The sequence below is a fragment of the Schistocerca cancellata genome, chromosome 1, assembly GCF_023864275.1.
Source record: "Schistocerca cancellata isolate TAMUIC-IGC-003103 chromosome 1, iqSchCanc2.1, whole genome shotgun sequence".
NCBI lineage: Eukaryota > Metazoa > Arthropoda > Insecta > Orthoptera > Acrididae > Schistocerca > Schistocerca cancellata.
Window position 1 is genome coordinate 872,394,316 of NC_064626.1, and position 15,839 is coordinate 872,410,154.

The 15,839-nt window shown below is 44.1% G+C and overlaps 1 protein-coding gene across 1 annotated transcript in view; it reads right to left on the reverse strand.

Moving 5' to 3' along the window:
• The window catches only part of LOC126109897 (hormone receptor 4), a 617,359-nt gene that overhangs the window by 141,296 nt on the left and 460,224 nt on the right, over positions 1-15,839 (reverse strand). The window lies entirely within an intron of this gene.

Here is a 15,839-nt window from a genome sequence, read left to right on the forward strand (position 1 = left end):
TTCAGTTCAGTTTCGATGTGACGATGTCTTTATGATTGTGAGTCATTCGCCACATTATTTCCGATACTACCTTTTCTTCAGTTCGATATTTCTTTTGTGATGTCAGTACGAGTTCTTTGAGTGAGGTTTTCTGAATATTTATGGTTGAAGTTGCTTACAAATGACGTTGTTCCTAGACATGCTGCGGCGTCTATGCCACATTCTTGCCCACGTTTATTACATTTTAGTTGCTATGTTTTAAATTCACAGCACAGGAAAATCTTGTTACAGGAGGCTAGCGAGACGTAGGATCACAAGGCAACTCGTCGAACCACGTGCCGGATGGTCTCATAGCCTGGGAATTGCCTGGCAAGCAACAGCGGTATCGTACTGGAACAGGGGGGGGGGGGGGGGGGGGGGGAGAGAGAGAGAGAGAGAGAGAGAGAGAGAGAGAGTGTGTGTGTGTGTGTGTGTGTGTGTGTGTGTGTGTGTGTGTGTGTGTGGAGATTCACCTGCAACACTGGGCGCCAAGAAGCTATCATATTTACTGTTTAAATATTAATATACAGCTCTAACCGTGCTGATGATGATACTTGCTCTGAGAACTTGCTAATAATCGTATCAATATCACCCAATTCATCAGGTAATGCTAATTACAAATTTTAGTTACTATCACAGCTTATTGATGGAAAGGATTGGCCAATCACAAGTACAAGCTGAAACGGCGTGTAAGATGGCTCACAGGCAGTCTACGATCGGTTCTCGAGGTGGCAGCACGTGAACTAGTATAGGAAGTGCAACTCCGCGCAAAGACGGAATTCACTGTTAAAGATGTTTCGGATAACGTATTTGGGCGATCTCATGCTGATTTTAAGATAGTGCAAAGTTTTTGTGACTTTTTTCGGTGCTCTGGAAATAATGATTAATGACTGGGAATCTTGTTATGAACATTAACGATAGACTATGTATATAACTCATTTTACTAATTTTGCAACTGGACAAATAAGACAAAACTAATTGGCATCCTAACATTTCATGATTCTCATCATGCTGAGGATTTGGACCTACCTACCCACTTGCCACTTTATTATGTAGTATTTATTGCACAAGCCTTAGAGCTCGCGAACGATCAAGAAGAAACCAATTGGGGTAACGTCTACGAGACGCAAAGCACGGCAGTAGGCTACAACACGAGAAGTAGGGGCGGACGCACTAGACTTTCATCTGTAAATCACACGTAGCATCACTGTGCATCCGCGTGTATATATTGGGGCAGACGATATTTTGAACATTCATTTACCTGTCGCCGTGATAGTGTTACTAGGTCAGTAACGATATAGGCGTAATCCTATGGATCTAGTGTGTATGTTAAACTGTATATTTTGGCACTATAATTGTGTGGTTTACTCTCGGAAAGCTGCTCTAATACTAAAGAGGTTGCCGGCCGCGGTAGCCGAGCGGTTCTAGGCGCTTCAGTCCGGAACCGCGCGACTGCTACGGTCACAGGTTCGAATCCTGCCTCGGGCATCGATGTGTGTGATGTCCTTAGGTTAATTATGTCTAAGTAGTTCTAAGTTGTAGGGGACTGATGACCTCAGATGTTCAGTCCCATAGTGCTCAAAGCCATTTGAACCTTATGAACTAAAGAGATTATTGTTCAGTGGTTCCTTAACGACAGTGTTGCCTCGTACCGCCAACAGGGACTTTCGGATGCGGCGTGGAGTCAGCACATCGCTCGTCCAGCCGTTGTCACCTCTGCGATCTCTGAACAGCTACTGCTCCCTCAAATGGTTCCTCAAATGATCTTACGAGACTGACTGCGTCCTCACTCCCTCGAAGTTAAATTCTTCAGCAGTTTCGGGAGTTGAAGAGGTGTCCTCTATATTGATGATGATGTTTGGTTTGTGGGGCGCTCAACTGCGTGGTTATCAGCGCCCGTACAATTACCCAATCTTTGCTCAGTCCAATTTCGCCACTTTCCTGGATGATGATGAAATGATGAGGACAACACAAACACCCAGTCATCTCGAGGCAGGTGAAAATCCCTGACCCCGCCGGGAATCGAACCCGGGACCCCGTGCTCGGGAAGCGAGAACGCTACCGCGAGACCACGAGCGGCGGACGTGTCCTCTATATGACAGTCAGACACACAGATTGCTCAGTTACAGGGGAGGACATTATTATATGTCAAATGTACATTAATCTGAGCTCTATGTCCGACAGCACAGCTCCCATATTTTAAACACTTCACGTTTTTTGCCGACTTTTACAATTTTTTCGTGTAATTGCACCATAAATACTTTGTTTTCTTGACGCACTGTTATAAATTCTTTCTTTCTTCCTCTCCCTAAAAAAAATGGTTCAAATTGCTCTGAGCACTATGGGACTTAACATCTGTGGTCATCAGTCCTCTAGAACTTAGAACTATTTAAACCTAACTAACCTAAGGACATCACACACATCCATGCCCGAGGCAGGATTCGAACCTACGAACGTAGCAGCGGCGCGGTTCCGGACTGAAGCGCCTAGAACCGCTCGGCCACAGCGGCCGGCCTTTCTTTCTCCTTAAACGCTGCAGTTATTGCTTCGGCCACTATACTATGCGGAACTGCTACAAAACGACGATGTCGATCTTCGTAGAGAACATTGTAGGAGCTCTTTATAGTGAGTCTGGCAGTAACACAGCTGTTTTTGCAGCTTCGCCTTAACTCTGCATACGTCGAGCAGACGACTTAACTGTCGCAGGCGGCAGCTGGCGGGCTTCGTCGTGACATCACAAGTGCAACCCGAGCTGCGTTGCGTGACGTCAGCCAACAGCGCGGCGGGGTCACCGGCCGTGCAGCTCTAAGGGCTGGCCGTCTGCTGTTAACCTACGACACGGGCTCTACAGCATCTATAACCTGCCACGGAGGTGGGCGTGGTCCCCGGGCGGCCCAAGTGCCTGTCCTGATAACGATTAAAACAAAAGCAGTCTGCTGTGTAGTTCGGTTAATGCAAACATCCTTAGGGAACTGGAATTTGGTGAGGAAGATTATATATTTTTCACCTTCATGAATTATGAAAATAATAATGGAGCGAAAATACGGGTCCAGCCACGAATCTGTTTAAGATATGTGAGAATCGCTACAATACTTTAATTCCAGTTCCTTTCCCTACACTCAAAAAAATTTAATATTACGTTGGTTCATAATTTCGTAGCGCTTTTCGTTTTACATGTTGGTATTCTGGGTCGCAGTTGGTTTATTTATTAATTGTCGTTTTTAGTTTATAGTTCACTGTAGCTGTTTGAGTTTACATCTGGTCATTGTGTGATTTGGCGATAGTAAGCGCAGCTGTGGATACCAGAAAATGGAGTGCCAAGTGAAGAAATCGAGATATTTCCTACATATTCTTCTGTTTCAGTTCAATAGAGGCGTGAGATCAGCGGAGGCAGCCAGAAACATTTGCGCCATGTATGGGAATAGAACATTGGAAGAAAATTGTTTTCTCGTTTTACGGAGGAGTGTTATTAGTTATACTGTTACATCTTTTAACAAAGCGTATTTGTTGGAAGATTGTGATATGCCGAAATAGGCCTATTGCTAATGTAAAATGTCTATAAATTAACAATTTAGCAGCATTCTGGTACATTAAAGTCTTTTATTCTGACATTTAAGGCTCTTTACGTTCAGGAAGCCATTCGGCGTTTAATGAACATCGTTTGAAACCGTTAATCCACAACGGTCCATGTCAGTGTAACCCACCAGGTTAGCCGAAGGCGCTAATGCCTGTTTCCTGGACTCTGGTAGGAGTGCCGGCCCCGGATCGAATCCGCCTGGCAGATTAACGATGAGGGCCTGCCAGCCTGGATGTGATTTTTAGGAGGTTTTCCACATCCCACTAGATGAATACTGGGCTGGTCCCCATGTCCAGCTTTAGTGGTGGTGGTGGTAGTTAGACATTTGGAAACGTTCGTTCTATTTCATTGCTTACACTCGACGCAGACAGCTGGGATGCACTAATTCTGTCCTGGGCATCCAAGGACACTAAAACCGCCAAATCCATCGTAACAAGGCCTACTCCGCGTTGAAGTGGGACAATGGCCACAGCAGATGATGATCCATGTCAATGTACTCGAGAACTGGCAAATCATGATTCCACTATTGTGCAATATTTGCATGCAATGGCGAAGGTTCAAAAATCGGGTGTATGGGCACCGCAAGTTTCTAAACCAAAATCACTAAAATATGTGCGTCTCTGCTTTGCTCGTCATCAATTGGCTCGTGAACACGAGCATCATTCCTACCCTGTATCGTTACTGGTGATGAGAAATGACCTGTTTCTGCTAACGTAAGGAAAATTAAGGAATGGGTGAGCCCAGACAAAGCAGCAGCTGCCGGCACAACGACCTGCACGCATCCACAAAAGATAATGTTATGCATCTGGTGGAGCAGCGACGGTGTGGGGTACTACGAATTCCTTGCCCGAGGTGTAGCCGTCACTACAGACATTTATTGTCAACCGAGACGTCTTGTAGACGGAATGCATAAAGAACGACCAGGAAGACTACTCCACGATAACGCCCGCCTGCATTCTGCCGACATAAAAAACAGTATACGGTAGTTGGGCTGGGTAGCCATTCCACATCCAGCTTATTCACCTGATCTTGTGCCCTCAGATTCTCACCTTTGTCGCTCTCTATCAAATAGCCTTCACGGAACTTCCTTTCCGGATGAAAACGCGCTCCGAACATGGCTCGTCGAATTCTTCACCTCAAAACCACGTGATTTTCTACAGTCTCGGAATCGAAAAGTTACCCCAGTGCTGACAGACAGTTGTAAATAGTGAAGGTGAGTATATTTCTGATGAAAAATGTCTTTGTTATGTATATATGTTTTGTTTATTAAACGTATGTGAAAATGCTACGAGTTTATGCACCAACCCAATAATATGTGATGTTTATTCAGCAACCTGCAGGCGTCTTCCGAACATGCAAAATGCCCGTGAAGCAATTATAAAGTCAACGTGAATACGTGGGTGTTTTATTCACTTTGGTTATATGGGATATTACTTGCTATCTTACCGAAAATTGTCACTGCAAAGAAGAAAAAATTACAATTGCCTTCTTACTGATATGAAAACAGCAGTCAGCAACTTTACTGGGTACGGACAAAAATCTGGAACCACCGCGAAAAATACATGCTTGAAAAAATGTAGAGGCTAGCAGACACTGCAGGTTGCACTGTTGTCTTTGACCACGAGCGGCACCTGTGCAGTGTCCTCGATACGTTCAACTGTCAACTGTGCTCAGAACACTGGTCGGTGTAGTTGTGAGTGGGCAAACAGCCGGTGTACTCGTATAGCAGTTCCTTGCGTAACCAAGGTAGCCGGAGCGTTCGGTGTTTGATGAGGCACCGCATCGAAGAATTTTATCGTATACACGGAAAGTCGAAAAACATCATCCCCTAAGTCACAACGCGGACGACAGCGTCCGTTAAGCTATCGTGACAGAGGGTCACTGAAGAGGATCGTGACGAAAACTGAGAGGACGATAACTACAAAAGTCAGCGCAGCGGAACAATGCCGCACCTCAGAAATGTGTCGTCGGTAAAACAACACGAAGCAGGGAATTGCATGGTGAGTTGGAATTCCAAAACTATTTTTCAGCGAAGGAAATGCCCGCAATAGCAAAACGTGGTACCGAAGCGAAAAAACCTGCAATATGGAGCAATGGAAGTAAGCGATTTGATGAGTCCCATTTCACATTTTTTCAGCTTTTCCAACTTGTGTCCGAGTTTACGTCCCAAGAGCGAAGCATGGCAGGGGTTCGGTGAAGATCTTGGGTACCTATCGTGGTATTCCCTAGGCCCCATGGCTACTCTGTACGGTTCCATTACTGCCAACGATTATGTGACAGGTTGTGCTGATCTGGTCCACCCAATGGTACAATGTTTGTTCACCCGTGATGACGTTGTGTTTCGATACGACAAGGCCCTTGTTCACACATCTCGCATCGTCCAGGACTGGTTTTGTGGGCGCATCTGCCCCGGCCCACAGTCACCAGATCTCAATATTACTGACGCTTTGTGGTTTAGAGAAGGGTACTTGATCTCTATCCACCTCCATCAGTGACCAGAACTTGCTACAATTCTGCAGCAAGAATAGTATAAGATTTCCTTGAAAACCTTTCAGGACCTGCATATATCCATTCTGAGACCACTGGAAGCTATTTTGAATCCCAACGGTTACCGTACGCCGTATTAGGCATGGTTATGTCTTGTGTTTTTGGTATTTCCATATTTTTGTCCAATCCCTGTAGGTAGTTCATTAACAATGAATCCTCCTCCCGTAGTGATTCCGAGGATTGACTGCCAACAGGTCTCCACGTCTTTCTAATTTCCTAGTCATTTCTCTTTCATATTTCCGTTTCTGCACCTTAGTCTTGGTCTTCCTCTTTCCATTATCTAACCCCTCTATTACTGTTCTCATGTCTCATTCGATGGCCAGTAAGTTGCACTCTTCTTTTGACAACTGGCACCCACAGGCTTCTCCTTTCACCCATATTTTTAAGGCCCTCCTTGTTTGTAACTATGCCCGTCCACTTTAATTTGAGCATGCATCTATAACGCCACATCTCGTAATAATTTAGTTCTTCTCTTCCCTTCGTCAGTCCCCACACACATGCCACAATTTAACACAGGCTTTAAGAATACTTTTGCTGTTTTTGAGAGTAGTGGTATTTCAAGTCAAGACAATTTTTCCTTGAGCAATCCCACTTCATACTTCTACTTTGTTCCGTCCATCCCTACTGATGTTTCTTCCCAAATAAGTAAATGAGTCAACTGGCTAATGTAGTTCATCACTCATCTAAATTCGGGCAATGGCTCTCTCTTCTTCTCCACGTGCTATCACTTTTGTTTTGGACTTATTTACCTGTCATATTATATTCTTCCCAACATAATCTTACCCGTTTTAATTAACATGGTTGCAAGATTCCAGCTATTACAGATGGGCTATTCGATAAAAATTATCCAGACCCCTATCAGTGCAGATTAATATCAACTGTGTCCACCCTTCGTCTTTATGAAGATTTGAACTCTGCTGTATGCAATTTCAATGAAGCATCTGAATGTCTATGGAGGAATGGAAGCAAATTCTTCTTCAAGAGCCGAACCTGAGAAGATAGTGATGTTGGACGCTAAGGTCAGGTGCGAAGTCGACGTTCTAACTTATCTCAAAGTACGGATTCTGGGCAGGCTAGCATCCATGAAAGCGGGCCGGTCTGTGTAACTTGTGGCAGCAGTGTTTACATGGCGGTATCTCCCACCCTCAACCTCTTGTCCAGTTCACGCAACAGCGAATTCCAGCTGCAATCAAGGCTACTCGTTGCTCTGTCCGCTGTTACAACGACAGTGAGACAATAGACAATATTTATGATCTTATCGTCGGCGTACACATGGTATGCAGAGTAAATTGTTAGACGAAAGTAAATTTAGTTACTATACTGGAATGATATAAAATGCATAAAAAGACGTGCGCTAGATGAATCCTGAAATGACGTGAAGCTTTACTCTAGTCGCCATACAAAATGTTGATGCTACCAGCCAAGCTTGAGATGCATACAAGTTGTCACCTTTTGACACCTTTACAAGCGGCACGCTGTACACAGACGTAGACTGTTGGTAATGAAACTGCCTAATTGTCGGTACACACACATAGTGTGTATTCTATGGTGACATTCAAATATAAGACTGAAATTATTCAACAGTTCTAGAATGTCTGTTCCGGTGTATTTCCAGATACCACGATACCTGGGTTTCCAGAAGAGAACTAGGGTCCGCAAGCCGGATGCCCCTGACATATATGCTGGTCCGCTAAACATTCATACCGGCGGAAACCACTCGATGGTACCGAACATTGCCACTTTGGGAACAGCACGCTTCAGTAATCCACGTGTAAAAACGCGAACACAGTCTTCCTTCCTGGTGAACTCAAAACATTGCGCTAGTTCTGTACCCTGAGTAACGAAGTCACATACGTGTCTAAACCACAGTCAGAAGGGTCGCGGCGCTTTCTAATTAAGCTGTAATTAATGTAATTAGGCCAGCTCGTTCTACTAAGCACTGCTCGCTAATGACTGTAGCACTAAAGATTTCATCTGGCGAGACCGCAGCCTCGTGTTCCCACTGCGAATCCTTTCCAGGTCAGTAGAGAAAATTATTTCTGAGATGCGTACAGGAACATTAGAAGAGCAAACCCAGGCGACAGTAAACGTTCACACGGATATCTTTTTCTTTAAAAAAAAATTTATCCAGATTATTATTCATTCCATCTTAAAGGGAAGATTCACTGAAAGCACATTAACTTGAATGACAATTTCACAAAACAACACGCCACGTTTTGTAAACAAAATAATAACGTTCAGAGTATGAAAGCTACAATAAGAGATGGTGTCCCTAGATTGGTGACCATCTTCATCTCAGTCTCTATTGGAAACTGTAAACAAAATAAGCGTACAGAACGACAGCTACAGCGACACGTTTGTCCTTGCGTACGTTCAAAGGAGGTTGTCTCAAATGGAACCCTACGTGGACAAATGAAATGTGATACTTCGAATTTAAAAAGGTTAAATACCATGCTCTAAATATATAGTTTATGTGATGCTCTAAATTTATCTTTGTCAGCTTACATTTGTGATGATAAACCTGCATACCAGGCAGCTGTAGAGACTCGCATACCTGTTCTGTATGTGACTACTATGAAGATGCAACGTCTAATTCACAACAAACCAGTCAGTGCCCTAAATGGGTTGAAACTTCTGAATAGTACTGTAACAAAAACGAAAATTACAGCTAGCGTGTATGTGGATATAATTACACATCATTTAGTGGGTGCTGACCCTAAAGGGTCAGAGACGAAAGGAATTCGTTTGAGGTTCAAATGGCTCTGAGCACTATGCGACTTAACTTCCGAGGTCATCAGTCACCTAGAACTTAGAACTAATTAAACCTTACTAACCTAAGGACACCACACACATCCATGCCCGAGGCAGGATTCGAACCTGCGACCGTAGCGGTCGTTCGGCTCCAGACTGTAGCGCCTAGAACCGCACGGCCACTCCGGCCGGCTATTCGTTTGAAAATCGTTTATATGTATACACTCGAATTTAGCAGTAAGTCGGTTGAAGTTGAATCTTACGTTAGTGCTGTGCGTGATTTATAAGAAAAAGAGGTTCCGGTACTGTAACTTTCCTGGGGTGTTTTGGAAATTTAGACTTCCTAAAACGTTATTTTAACGCTTTTCTGAGCATTTTAAAAGTGTGAATAAGAGATATTTGTTTTACATCCCTTCAATTGCAGCATAAGTTCTATCGTACCACATCTCAAAATCTCCAGCTCTGATTTTCTTCTCGTCAGAGGTACCGGGACGGCGTAGCGGTACATATCGTCACAAGTCAAGTATTGTGTTACTGCACATCAAAGACCTGGCTCGTACTTCTACAAGTTCCGTTGATGATATAGCTTCTATATTTATTAGTGCTTTTTTTTCGCAAATAAGTTTGTGTCCAGTAGAAAGCTGATTAATGTATGTCCAGTCAGCTTAAAAATCCTGGTCCTGATGAAAAAAATTACAAACAATTGCACTAACTACACCATTTTACCTGTCAGATAAAACATATTTCAGTTTATATCTACAATTTGAACAGAGTTACTGTCTCTTTATGCTCCCGTTGTAGTGTGAAGTTATGTTAGCAACAAGTCAGACATTCCCAGAAACCTGTCTTTGTAAGAGCTGTCTCCTTTCGACCCCTTGGCTGCATTCACTGAAGGCTGTTTTTATACTCAATGTGGTTAGGTGTTTGGTGGGGCAGAGGAAGAAGCTGCTTTTATACCCGAGTTTCAGCCGTATCTCGCTATTGTTCTTTGCACAAAAGTTCTGATTTGCTGGAAGAATACACTTCGGTGGAAGGATAGTGCTCTGGATTACCAATTTCAGTCAATTCTGTGAATTCAGGATATAATTCATGTTGTGGATTACCCATCACAGGTAATTCTGTGAATGAAGTAGGTAATGCATCACGAATAACATTTTATGTATTTTTCTGCAGCAAAAGTCCATTTTTAGTGTTCCATACCTCAATGAGTGGAACAGAAACCCTTATAGGATCACTTTGTTGTCCTTCCGTCCGTCTGTCTTGTCTGTCTGTCCTACCGACTGTTCAAAACCCTTTCTCTCTGGAACGGTTTGAGGTATTAACTTGAAATTTACGTCACATACTAAAGTCTATGGTGCCTTGGCGCTTTAATAAACGTTAGCTTCTAAGTCAATGCAGTCGAAAGGTATGGCCATATATGTTTCATACTTTGATTCTCGCTAACTCACTCATCAAAATCCATAGCGAATTTCCCGTTGGTCGACAATCATGAAATTTGGTAAGAAGCAAGGGTTCACTGCACAAGTAGAGGAAAAAAATCCGAAAATTATGAATTTCATGTTATATCACACGAAAAAAAAATTTTTCCTTTACTACGTAACGGAGTAGCTGTCCCTTTCCTTAGGAGCGATTAGACGTATCAAGTTGAAATTTATGTAACATGGTAAGGTCTACAGTCACTTAGTGGTATAGTATATGTGAGCTTATAAGTCAACGCATCTAAAAGATACGGCCATTTATGTCAGATATTTTGTTAGTAACACACTCACTCATTGAAACCTACATCTAGAGACATGAAATTTGGCAAGGAGAGAGTTTTCACAGCACAAGTCAAGGGAAAAATCTGGAGATGTTAATTTGTAATTATATCACCCCCAAAAAATATTTCTTCTGACATTTGTTATCCGAGTTCAAACTTGAAATTAAAACATTCTCGAAGGTCTTGGCATCACTGGGACCGATATCTTGCCGGTAGCAATGTCGATAACAGGCAAGAAACGTCGAAATCCTCTATTCCCGGAATGGATGAACTTTTTGTATACATAATTAAGTTTGTACGGAACCCTTCGTGCACGTGTGCTACCCGCACCTGTCCAGTATTTTTTACTGCGCCACGACCAGATTCGTCGGGACAATATATCTCCTTGCTATAGGTGAACACCCTGTGCTAAGGAGCAGCTGGCATGATGGAGAGGCAATACAAGCAGAAATTCTTGTACCATTGGGGAAAAAAAACAATTTTCCAGTTTTTAAGAAAACACGGGTACCACTCGCCCTCAAATGGCCCCTTTTCATACCCACGCACATATTAACTTATTTGAGCTTCAGATTAAAGAGCCAAGGTAAAGCGTACCCAACGCTGGAAATAGTGCCTTGTCTAACACGCCCACTTGCAGTGCATCAAGCTGCAACGTGCCCCAGCTCAGACGTTGCAGCTTCGGTGACGGGGCGTCAGCCAGTAAAGTGCAGGGGCGGGGCGGGCCCTGAACCCAGGTGCTGCTGGCCGCGTGCCCGGAGGCGCAGCCATTAGCGATGCTGCGACCGCGCGGCGAACGCGGTGGCCCGTAATCTCGCCGCCTGAAACATTCATCCCCGCACCTGCCGCGGCCTGCCCGCCTGCCCTCGCATACCGCGCACCAGGCTGCGGAGACACTGCGCTCCGACTCGGCGCGTTACAGCTCAGCACACTGCGCTCCTCTTACATCGTTCTGGCTTTTTGACAAACTGTATGGAGAAAAAATATCACGGTCGATGACATATTCGTGAAGTTCATTTTCTTTTTTGTACTTTCAACATTGCAGCCCAGTCAGCAATCGTGATAATCTAATATATAAGAACTATTAGCCTCGATTACGGTAATGAAACCAACCTTTACCTAAGTTTCAGCCCAAATAATTGAGCCTTCTTCAGAAGATATACCTGAATCTATAATTTGTCTAAAAGGGCAGGGTCTAGAAATAATATTCAGACTGTTTTAGTTTTATTTCTAGACCATGCCATTTTACACAAATTATAGATTCACGTATATCTTCTGAAGAAGGCTCAATTATTTGGGCTGAAACTTAGGTAAAGGTTGGTTTCATTACCGCAATAGAGGCTGATAGTTTCTTATACATTTTCTTTTTCCCTTCCTTTGTAAAAATAAGCTGCTTTTTGCAGCGTCGGTCTTCCTTGCTCCCAGCTTAAGACCGGACAGCTAAGAGGAAGTAACCAAAGCGTCGCTACCTACATCTCACTATGGGTCTGATATGATCTTAATATATATTCTTACAAGAAGTACTCATGAAATTTTATGTATCACATCGAAAAAAAAAGTTACGTAGCTAATTTTTTGTTGGTTTGCAGGTAAGTGTCTGCAGCCCTGGTACACACTGAGATCACCGGCCACAGTACCGCAGTGCACCGCTATACATACCAAGAAAGATTAAAATTCCCGTCGACATCGGGGTCATTAGAGAAGAAGCACAAGTTCGGATGATGTTAAGGATGGGGAAGGAAATCGGCCGTGCCTTTTCAAAGGAACCATCCCGACATTTGCCTGGACGCGGGTTTGGACTGTCGTCCTCCAGAATGCGAGTACAGTGTACTAAACACTGCGAAATCTCACTCGGTAGAGGAGCCAAAAATTGAAATGACGTGGCCCACTGATGGAAATGGGGTGTCGTGAGGTAATTCGTTTTCTGCATCTGAGGGTGATTTCTTAGAGATGTACAGCAACATTGCACCATCATATGATACGTTGGTGAGGCGACACATACACATCCAGTGTGGTCAGACAAATGTGACTGATGATGAACGGCCGGCCGCTGTGGCCGAGCGGTTCTAGGCGCTGCAGTCCGGAACCGCGCTGCTGCTACGGTCGCAGGTTCGAATCCTGCCTCGGGCATGAATGTGTGAGATGTCTTTAGGTTATGTACGTTAAGTGGTTCTAAGGCTAGGGGACTGATGACCTCAGATGTTAAGTCCCATTGATCTTACAGCCATTTGTTGATGAACGAAGTTTCAGAACATCTCTCTGTGACACCATGGTGCTCAAATCCAGATGTATCACAATGGAGTCAATAGGAGGAAAGTGAAAAATCAGTCATAGGTCTATTTTCAGCATCTTGCACGACATTTTGAACATGGCAAAGGTCGCCCGCTGCCAGCTACTTGTTGCTCCACAACGCCCAGCCCGTTCTGCACAGGGCACAGTCCTACATTGCTGCTTCACTAGACTACCAAATTTTTCCTCATACCCGCATTCTCCTGACATGGCACCCGTTAACTGCTTGCTTGTGCCTCGAGTAAACAACTATTGCATGGAAGACATTTCCAACATGACGACGAAATGATTTTCGAATGGAACATTTTCCGGTCAGCGAAAATGCTGACTTCTACAATCAAAGCATCCCGCATGTCATCCACCGTGCGCATTGAATGGTGGCCATAGAAAACCACTGCCGCTCACTAAATAAAGGAGAGTCTAAGAACACAGCAACTCTGAATACTACAATTGGGTGGTAAGTACAGAGGTCCTAAGCGAGAGTTAAAAGAAGATCAGAGCTGAAAACTCTTCTCTCAGTTAGGGAAGGATAGGATTGGGCTTGTATGAAGGGCCTGAAATTTGTAATATAAACTGGAACCATTTCTCCCCTAAGTTTTCTCTAACGTTCCTAATATTTGTACTACATTCTGTTTTCTATTCATTCTCAGGTATTGCTTAATTCAATTCCCCCTCTTTCATCTGTCGCTTACGTCGTAATGAATCATTTTTCAGCCTCTAGTGACAAGTGTAATTATCCCATTATGGTTGTAACTGGGACGGTAACTTCACTTTCACTGGATTTTGACCTGACAGACAGCCGGGTCGTCATCCTAATTCGCAGCGACGCAACAGCTGTCGTCTGGCGCTGTTTCAGCGTGACATTTTCAGATCCCAAGGGCTAAGGATGTTAGCTGCCTCCCACAACCCACGCCTTATGGGCAGATTTTCCTAAATTCACATGAAGTGCGATATCCCGGCTATTCACACAGTTTGTTAACATCGTGGTCGTGGCCTGCTAAGCTCCGTGTTAAGACACGGAGATGATGTGTAGGTCGGAGACCCACTGTGAACAGCCAAAAATTTTTCTTCCACTACGGACAGCTTACAAGAATGGCAGAAACGTTGCGACAAACTTCGAGGGGTTGTAGAGGGTCTCTTGGGGAAGTCCAGTGGAACACATCGAGGGTAGGAACCCGTGTCCGGAAACGTCATCCAACGACCCTACAGAGCGCGGAAGTTACAGGCGCCGGCGCCTGCATCTGGCCAATAGGCCACCCCTTCGGCAGCAAACGTGACTTCGTACACTGACGGACAGTAGACGGAAAGTCTCGCGATGTTGTTTGTTATTCAGTGATCGCGACCGATTGCCGCGACCGATTGCCACGACCTCCAGTGGAAAAGATGGAGCTACCTGCTGCGTAGACAGGCCTTGTCTCCTATGAATGAGATGCACTGTTGCCTCGATGGATGACACGAGTTTCCATCTGCAGTTTGTTTGTCTCCTGTATACCGAACACTGGAGATTTCAGAAGGTTCGAGGAGGCAAATAAACTGCGGATGGTAACCCGTGTTGTCCACCGAGACAACAGAGCATCTCATTCATAGGAGACAAGGCCTGTCTACGCAGCAGGTAGCTCCATGTTCTTCACTGGAGGTCGTGGCAATCGGTCGCGATCACTGAATAACAAACAACATTACGAGACCTTCCACATCAGGTCCATCAGCGTAAAAAAGTCACGTTTGCTGCGATGTGCCACAGCGGCAAACACCGGCGTCTATAATCTCGAAGCTCTGTAGCGTTGTTGAATTACGTTTCCGGACAATAGCTCTTGTCCTCGATTTGTTCCTCGAGGCACCTTCTACAATCCTTATAAGTATGCAGTCTGAGTCCACGACAGTCCAAGTACAGAAAACGTGCAACAGATATTATTCTGTCTTTTAATACGTAACAAGAATATATTCCCTATAACTATGAAGGTACAATCCGAAACATAGCAAGAAAAAACTGACAGAAATCCATTTTAGTAAAGAGATTTCGTATTCGACACTTTCCGAGACACCCTGGGTAAGTGCGTTCAGTGCGAGGTAGTACAATCCTGCACTTTTTCCTCAATTTTTTGGACACGAGTGTTGGGCTTTAGGGTGTGAGTAGTCGGCAGCGCTTTTTGTTCGCTCTTGGACTGGTAACCTAGCTGGAGAATGTATTGACGGAAAAGACGGACTTGTTCAGGTACAGTTGAAGAAAGACACTTCATTTGTTTACACGGAAGCTTCAAGAACTTTGAGTTTGGTGAGATTGTTGGCGTTTTTTTGTGAAGATTTCTGCTTTAGTTGCAAGGCACCAATCAAAAGTGATGTGTCGAATCTTTGTAGTGTTTGTTTTTGAATCCTCTGTTCGCCCCTTTGAACTTTTCTGTGTATAATTAGGCAACTGCAGGGCTTGTGTCATTGCTATACGACCAGCAACTACTTTAACCTTGTCTCGTGGTCAAAGAGACCCTTATGAAAACGGTATTACATGCATCTTACTGTGTAGCTCTGAGTGGCGAAAGAATGTGTACAATAGAGAAGATACCTACTGACTATTTATCCTCAGTAATTCTTTTTAGAATTAAAAAGACTGGAGCAATTTTATAAACACAAAAAGCTATATGTTCTCCCTTGTGAAACACATAACGATGTACTTACTGCAAAACATACTGAAAATATCTTCAATCTAGATCCACGGTAGTCCAAATTTTGGAAATTTGTGGTAAGGCCTTATGGGACCAAAACGCTGAGGTCATCTGTCCCTAAGCTTACACACTACTTAATCTAACTTACAGTAAGGGCAACACATACACCCATGCCCGAGGGAGGACTCGGACCTCCGACGGGGGTAGCCGCGCAAACCGTGACAAGGCGCCCTAGACCGCTCGG